Source organism: Echinops telfairi, unplaced genomic scaffold (assembly GCF_000313985.2).
Source record: "Echinops telfairi isolate 266 unplaced genomic scaffold, ASM31398v2 ScPeMD7_15;HRSCAF=58, whole genome shotgun sequence".
Taxonomy (NCBI): Eukaryota; Metazoa; Chordata; class Mammalia; order Afrosoricida; family Tenrecidae; genus Echinops; species Echinops telfairi.
The window spans coordinates 5,537,099-5,545,583 of NW_022103912.1; the positions used below are offsets into that span (position 1 = coordinate 5,537,099).

The window sequence follows — 8,485 nt, forward strand, 5'->3', positions numbered from 1 at the left end:
TAAACTCATGGAGTGAGTTCTTCTGTGTAAACTCATGGAGTGAGTTCTTCTGTGTAAACTCATGGAGTGAGTTCTTCTGTGTAAACTCATGGAGTTCTTCGGGTCCCCTCCCTATCCACCGAATGCACTGTTGGTAGAAATCACCTGCCCAGTAAACCACGGAGATGGAAATGCAGGTGGAAAATCTGAATTGTCAAATGTCTTTTGTTTGCTCAGGCTGACTTTCCATCTCCCTCCTTAAGGAGCTCTGACACTACAATGGGAAACTTCCTGTTTGCTCCAAGACCCCTGAGGCTCCACGAAACAAATGTATTTTTGCCCGCCTTCTTTGGATGGTGGCATTTTTATTGATTTAGTGAATCTTTTCTTTGTCACCTCCAGTCCATGATTCAGTGCAATCAATATATTTTTTCCTAAAATAATAAGACTTTCATTTGATTCGTCTTTATGTTTTTCAACATCTTTGATAAAGCTTTCTCTGTTGACATTTATTTCAGGCTTATTATTTACTCTTATTTTGAACATTTTTGTAATACAACTCCTTCTCATGTACCGACTATCTTGTATCTGATATTTTGCATCTACGATGTTAAGAGCTCTGCTCTCTAACTCTTGTGTGCATCAGTGTAGCAGCGGACACAGCAGGAATGGCTTTGGAGAGGCTCATCCCTCTGGAGAGTGTCCACGGAGGCTCTGGGAAGTTAGAGAATTGGTTCATTCTCGGCTATATCTTGAAGGTGACAGCATGACATCCAGGTGTCATGTAAAGCTGGCTTTTCTGTGGCTTCTGTTACCGCCCAGCAGTGTGGACCTGTGGTGCCGACCTGAAGAAAAAGAGTGGCCAGTGGACTGATGATCCAAAGGCAAATTTTATTTCTAAAATATAGCTTTATATATTAATGAGGCAAGGGTGCATAGCTTGCATAGAGTATCAATAACATCGTGATATAAAATTGCTCTAAACACAAACAATTCCTTGGGACTAATCTAACTTAAGGCTTGTTATTATCTTAACAAACACAGCTGTGTTCTCAGTGCACACAGGGCATCTCTGAATGCGGGGAAACATGTGACCATCATCCCAGTGTTCCGGGTGACACAGAGTCCCCAAACCCCTCAGAGAGTCACTAGATCTTCAGTTAAAACTCAATGACTCTCTACAGCAACAGCCTCCAGAGAATGCCAGGGAGACCCAAGCTGTGTTCAAAGTGTGGAGTCAAGTAGATGGCAGTGAGTTTTTGAGATGCAGCCTAGGGCCTGTAGCTCAAAATTATGATGTGGGGAGGGGAAATTACAGCTGCATTAAAGTAGGTATTTGGAAGAAATCTAATGACATCTCAAAGTCAGCCAAATAGGATCGGTTTTCTCTGCTTCAGTGGGTGCAGGTGCCTAGCCTGGATTCCAGTACCATCAAGAAAGCCCAAGCCACATCAGGTTGCAAAGCCGAACCGGCTCCACCATAGGGAATTCTTACTCAATCTCATCGCCATTGACTCAATTCCAACTCATGGGAACTATATATGACAGAGGAGGACTGTCTTCTGTGGTTTTCTAAGACTGTAAATCTTCATGTAAATCCCCATCTTTCTCTCAAGGAGCAGCTGATGGGTTTGAACCCCTGATCTTACAATTAGCAGGCCAATGCATAACCTACCAGGCCACGAAGACTGGCCGAGGTGAAAATGGAATCTAGGAGGCAGTTCTGTTTAGGAAGCTGTGATCCATCACAGGAAGAAGACTCTGGAAAATACCATGACTTGGGCCAGGTGCACCTTAGTTCTCAAAATACAGCCATGCACTTCAACACTACAGAGCTCTTGTGCAGCAGATTTACCCATTGCAGCATGTCTTTGGTCTTTGGGGTACAATTGCTTTGAATAAGGCAATCGACGTGTTGCTCCCCAGTAATATATATCATCTATCCAAAAGATATTTACCCATTCCTAGATTCTCAAAAGTCTTGATTTATTAAGAATTCACTCAGTCCAAAATCTTGCCTAAATCTCATCAAATCAAAAATTCAAACATGATCATCTATTTCATACAAATTATATATGCATGAGGTTCTGACTATAATCCATTTTGGGGTGCAATTACGCTTCATTGTGATCTGTGAAATGTATGTAACAAGTTACATATTTCTAAAATGTCATGGTGGGAGAGACATGTTGTTAGTGCTAAGTGCCATTGAGTCAGCTCCGACCCGTAGTGACGCCATGCACAAGAGAAGGAAACACTGCACGGTCCTGCATCATCCTCACAATTGTTCCAGTGCCAGAGCCCATCGATGCAGCCACTGTGTTCATGTATCATTGGAAGATTTCTGCAGCAGTTTCTCTTCGCATACAGAGCATACAGAACGGAGTTCCTATGAACAATAAAAAGGCTGACAATGGGCAACCAAGAATAAAGAAGTACACAACTGGCTCGAGTCCAAGGCTATTGGACTAAACACTTGAGGTTGCTCCCCTTATCGGACTGCCCCTTATCAGATTGAACACTCACAACCAGCCTCCCCCCACCCCCTGACAAAATTATATGAATATCCAGCCAAAAGCCCAGAGGAGAGAGTTTCCAACCGCTGCAATGGAGCAGAATGCTCATTTCCTCCCTCGCTCTTGCTGGTAAGTCTTGTCTGTTTTCCCTGACTTGGTGTTGGTATGTGTGAATGCCCGCTGGAACAAACTGGTTAAAAGATTGCTTGGCTCATAGAATGTCTTATGCTCATGAAAGAACCAGGCTCAGTCGCTGTGTGAGGCTTACAGATGAAAGGTCACTGCCCTGGTGCAGAAACAGACTGAATCCTGACCCATACCCTAGGGAAGACAACTTAGAGCAGTGGTTCTCGACCTTCCTAAGGCCGCGACCTTTTAATACAGTTCCTCATGTTGTGATGACCCCCAACTATCAGATTATGTTCGTTGCTACTTCAAAACTGTAATTTTGCTAGTTATGAATAATAATGTAAATATCTGGTATGCAGGATGTATTTTCATTGTTACAAATGGAACATAATTAAAACATAGTGATTAATCACAAAACAATATGTAATTTTATATTGTGAAACATTTATGTGTTTTCTGATGGTCTTAGGCAACCCCGAGGAAAGGGTCTTTTGACTCCCAAAGGCGTCGAGACCCACAGGTTGAGACCCGCTGACTTAGAGACTACAAGCTCACTCCCCCAGGGCAGAAGCCAAGTGATTCCTGAGCTTTGTCTTTGGAACTGCTCAAGACACCTTGACTCTTCCCCATCAGCAAATGAAGATCCAGAAGGCTCCATTCCGACAGGTGGACCTGGCTTACAGCACCATGGTCAACTGCTCTTCAGTCACAATTCAAGTGCCCTCAGGCCTCAGGAGCCCACCTACTGATCCACTTCCTTTGTTTAGGCTTTCAGTATTTGAAAATGCTTTGAAGCTACATACGAGGTGCTCAGTGGTTATCCTCTGAAGTGGGGAGCCCAGTCCTTCAACTGTTTTTAGTCCCTGCTGGCATTTGAATACCAGTGACATGGCTTCCAGTCTCACAGCAACATACAAGCCACCACAGAACAGCAAACTGGCAGACAAGTGGTGGGGAAGAGACACAGGGAAGCGGTTTTAGCCATTGTGGTTCTGAAAGAGAGACCATCAGAGAGCAAGACTCATTTTTTACAAACAATTCTGATAGTCAGTTGTGGATAAATTATAATTTTCAACAATCATGTAAGGATAATAGATGAACACATTGAATTTCCCCATTTTAGAGTGTTAGTTATAAATTAATATAATCACTCCATTGTCCCAGATACTTCTTGATTCATCTTATTTATTAATACACACACACTCTCTAGTCTCAAGACATAAAAGTGGATACTGTTCTTTCACAGCATGTCAGAGTTGAAAAGTCAATTGCCCCTTTTTATAGTCTTCTTCTTCTTCTTCTTCCTCTTCTTCTTCTTTTCTTCTTCTTCATGTCTGTCTATATTAGATAGGCAAGATAACTAATACTGAGGAGAAAACAACTGGAATGATGGTTCCAGGGGAACAGGGCAGAAGGGGAGGTGGGGGAAAAGGAAGGGGGAGCCAACAAACCCAGGGATAAGGGAATAACAAGAGATCTAAAATTGATGATGAGGGGGGTGTAGAATGCCTGGTGGGGTTTGTAGCTGAGAGGAATTACTGAGAGCTGAATGAAGGTCAAACATAATAGTGGGACAGGAGGAAGGTAAAATAAATAGAGGAAAGAAATAGGAGGCAACAGACATTTATAGAGGTACAACTATAGGCATGTATATGTTAATATATTAATATATGATGATAGGAATAGCGGTCTGTACATATATTTATATGTTAAATATCAAGGTAGAAGATGGTCATTGAGCCTCTACTCAAGTTCTCCCTCAATGCAAGAACACTTTGTTCTAAAAACCTGACATTCTGTGATGCTCACCTTCCCGACACCATTGGTGAAGTCAAAATGGGTGCCTAAGCAAATGTGGAGAAAGCTGAAGGTGCCTGGCTGTTAGAAGATCTAGCATCTGGCTTCTTAATGGCTTGAAATTAAACAAGCAGCCATCTAGCAGGAGAGCAACAAAGCCCACATGGAAGAATCATAGCAGCCTGTGTGATCACCAGATGTCAACAGGATCAGGTATCAGGCATCAGAAGACCCAAAACAAACAATCACATCTTTGCAAATGATGGGGGTAGGATTGGAGACCCAAAGCTCATCTGTAGTCAATTGGACATTCCCTCACAGAAGGGTCACAAGGAGGGGATGAGCCAGCCAGGGTGCCGTATAGCACCGATGAAACACACAACATTCACTCGTTCTCAACCTTCCTCATGCCGCGACCCTTTAATACAGTTCCTCATGTTATGGAGACTCCCCAAACATAAAATTATTTTCATTGCTACTTCAAACTGTAATTTTGCTGTTATGAATTGTAATGTGAATATCTGATATGCAGGATGTATTTTCATTGTTACAAATGAAACATAATTAAACACAAAGCATAGAGATTAATCACAACACAATGCATAATTATATATTGTGAAATATTTATGTGTTTTCTGATGGTTTAGGTGACTCCTATGAAAGGGTCGTTCAACCCACAAGGGGGTCGCGACCCACAGGTTGAGAACTGTTGTGCTAACTTTTTTATGCTTCCTCCCACTCACTATCATGAACCCAGTTCAACCTTACAGATCTGGCTAGACCCGAACATGTACACTGGTACAGATAATAGCTCACAACACACGGAATCCAGGACAGATGAGCTCCTCAGGAACAATAATGGAAGTAGCAATACCATGAGAGTGGGGAAAGGTGGGGGAAGAAGAGGGAGAAAGGGGGGACTGATTGCAATGTTGGACATATAACCCCCACTGCCAAGGAGATGAACATCAGAAACCATGTGGGAAGGGAGACAGTGGATGGTGTACAATATGAAAATAAAAATAATTTAAAATGTATCAAGGGGTCATGAGGATGGGAGGATATGGGAGGGAGGGAAAAAAGAGTAGTTGATACCAAAGGCTCAACTTGAAAGAAAATGTTTTGAAAATGATGATAGCAACATATGTACAAATGTGCTTGATACAATTGATGGATGGATTGTTTTAAGAGCTGTAAGAGCCCCCAATAAAATGATTTATAAACCAAAAAAGGAAAAGTCAATTGTAAATAACACAGTTTACCCTCATATAAATGCAAGCCAATAAAATTACAATTAATCATTCTGAAAATTAAAATTAGGAATATAATGTTTTCAACAACTATAAAGCAAATTAAAGATATAACTCAAAATTATTTTGAGTTCAAGTCCAAATCATGAACACTTGAATGGATCTTTGATTACTGAAAAGAAAAAGATTAAATCAAAGTTGTATTCCAAGTGACATATTACGTTGCTACATTATTAGCCATTTTCAACAAATTTCTCCTTTAATACCTTTTACCTGTAATGCTTTGGAATCTCTCTCTTAGATCATAGCTTCCCTTACATTTCTGGTTAGCCAAATCATCTAGTTTTAGTCTAAGAGAACATTTTGAAGTCTTCAGGAAAGCTAAACTAAATAGCACATTGCTTCCTTGACTAACAATGGCAGCTTTGGGCAAAGCCCTGTTTTACCAATGACAGTAGGCCTGGGGTTCCTTGTGTTTCATGAAATAAGAAAACCTAGTATTTAACCTATCCTAAATCCAATCGCCTTTAATCTTGACTAAATACATTTCAGATGAGTCAAGTCAAAGTATTCACAGTCATTTTCGGTCAGCACAATGTTTGGGTAACCAGAGGGATGTTAGGGACCTGGATTTGAAGGGAGAGTAGGGCTGCTTCTTTACTCCTCTGAATGTTTTCAAGAGGATATCTGAGCTATGAGATCTGTGATCGACAGGATTTCCTCCAGGTGCAGCAGGGACAAAGAGAAGGTAGTACATTCACTGGGAAAGGAACATAATTTACAACATCAACGAAAGTGGAAATAAAAAAGACATTTAAAAATGTAATCAGAAAGCAGAAAACAAAATGATAGGGATTTCAGAATCAAATAATATAGCCTGTGCCATTATCCTCGAGGATCTGTAAATGGTGCTTGTTCGGGGCCGAGTCAGTTTGCGTCGCAGCAGCCCTGTGTGGAATTGACAGAAGCACTTGCTAGTTCTGTGCAATTCTCACATTCCTTGTTTGAGTCTACTGCTGCCGCCATTGTGTCAATCGTCTATTTGACGTCTTTTTCTTTTTGGCTGACTCTTCCCTTTACCAAGAGTGAGATTCTTCTCCACGGACTAGTCTTTTCTTATAACATGTCCAGTATATGTGAAGCCGTTTTCCCATCCTCAATTCTGAGGAGCAGTCTAGCTTTACCATTTCCAAGATAGATTTGCTAATCCTCCTGGCAGTCCTCGGTACTTTCAGCAATCTTCTCCAGCACCGTAGATCGAATGGATCAATTTTGCCTCAGTCTTCCTGGTCCTTTGTCTAGCTCTCACACGAGGCTGAGACAATTCCCAAACCACAGTTTGATCAGGAACAGCACGTGGACTCAGTGCAGATCTTGCTTCGTTTCCTGACTGCTGGTTTCCATGGATGGGTATTGAAGAGGCTCCAAGTGAAATAAAGCCGTGAATGATTTCAATACATGGACCTGCTACATTTCGTGACACTGATTATTAGTCCCATGGTGAGGATTTCCCTTACAGGAGGCTGCAGTCTTTGACTTTCCTTAGTAAGTGCTTCAAGTCCTCTTTTAGCAACAAAGCAGTATCATGTGCAAAGCGAAAGTTATTAACAAGCCTTCCTCTATTCCTGATGCTGTGTCCTACTTTATATAGTCCATCTTCTGGTATTATTTTCTCAACATACAGATAGCAGGTGTGATGAATGGATATATAACCTTGATGTACAAGGTTTCTGATTTTAAAACACACAGTGTCTCAGTTATATTTGAAAAATTCCCTCTTGTTCTATGCACTAGTTCCACAAGAGCACAACTACAGGGTTCTAGAATTCCTATTCTGTGCAATGCTGTAATTTTTAGTGTTTAGTTGAATGTCTTAGCACAGTCAATAAAACATGCCTAAGCATATTTGCTCTTCAAATTTCACTCTGTCAATTTTATGGGTTAAATGGCTTAAATTATGTTATATCTGCTTTATGGATTATTTTCTGAAACGTCCATATTTCCAGCATTTCCCCTTAAGAAATGATGTCAAATTAATGAAATGAATTGTGAATGCTACTCTATATTATTGGGAGCTGCTCATTTCAACTGTGCACGTGTCAGCAGCCTGCCTGAATCTAACAGGATCATGTTCATGTAAAACAGAGTAGCAAGTAAATATTAATGGCAGGAATATAATGCCATGTTTAAAATTTATTATTTAAGAAAATGTTACAACATATTGTTAAATATTATGACATAAAATACCACTTGTGTCTTTGATAAACCTTAATTTATTGATGCAAAGATTCAGATTTCTCACTCAATACTCTTCCACTGATTTGCTTGCAAGTGAAGGAATTCTTTACACTATTCTAGTTTATATGGAAGATATAGCTTCTGCCCATATTGGATCATTAATTTGTTAAATGGGTATGACGTTTCCTCCTCACTATAAGAACTACAGCCACTAAAACCCTATTGCCCACATTTGGGCGTTTGATTTGGGCAATTCCACATGCTCTATAAGAAGTAATTTAGTATGACTTAGAAAGATGACAGGGTTTTTTTATATTTTCTCCTGGGAGATTTAACCTGGAAATTCTTTGAATGTTAATGGAAGTTATTCATGTCAAGGCTGGCCTATGAATGGAGGAATGCACTTTGAAATCTGTTTTATAGTTTGTACATACATCAAAAGATTTTTACCCCCATGTGGCCTTTAAAGATAGATTGTGAGTCAAGCCACAGTATTACAAAACCAGCTGTATATCACTCCTACAGGTCCCCCACCTCTCAAGTCTGAGTAAACTCTAAAATAATGAGGCTAATTCA

General features: G+C 40.5%; 1 pseudogene; it reads right to left on the reverse strand.

Moving 5' to 3' along the window:
- Positions 1 to 6,697, reverse strand: part of LOC101640610 — a 7,922-nt pseudogene extending 1,225 nt beyond the window's left edge.
- Positions 6,698 to 8,485: the final 1,788 nt, after the last annotated feature.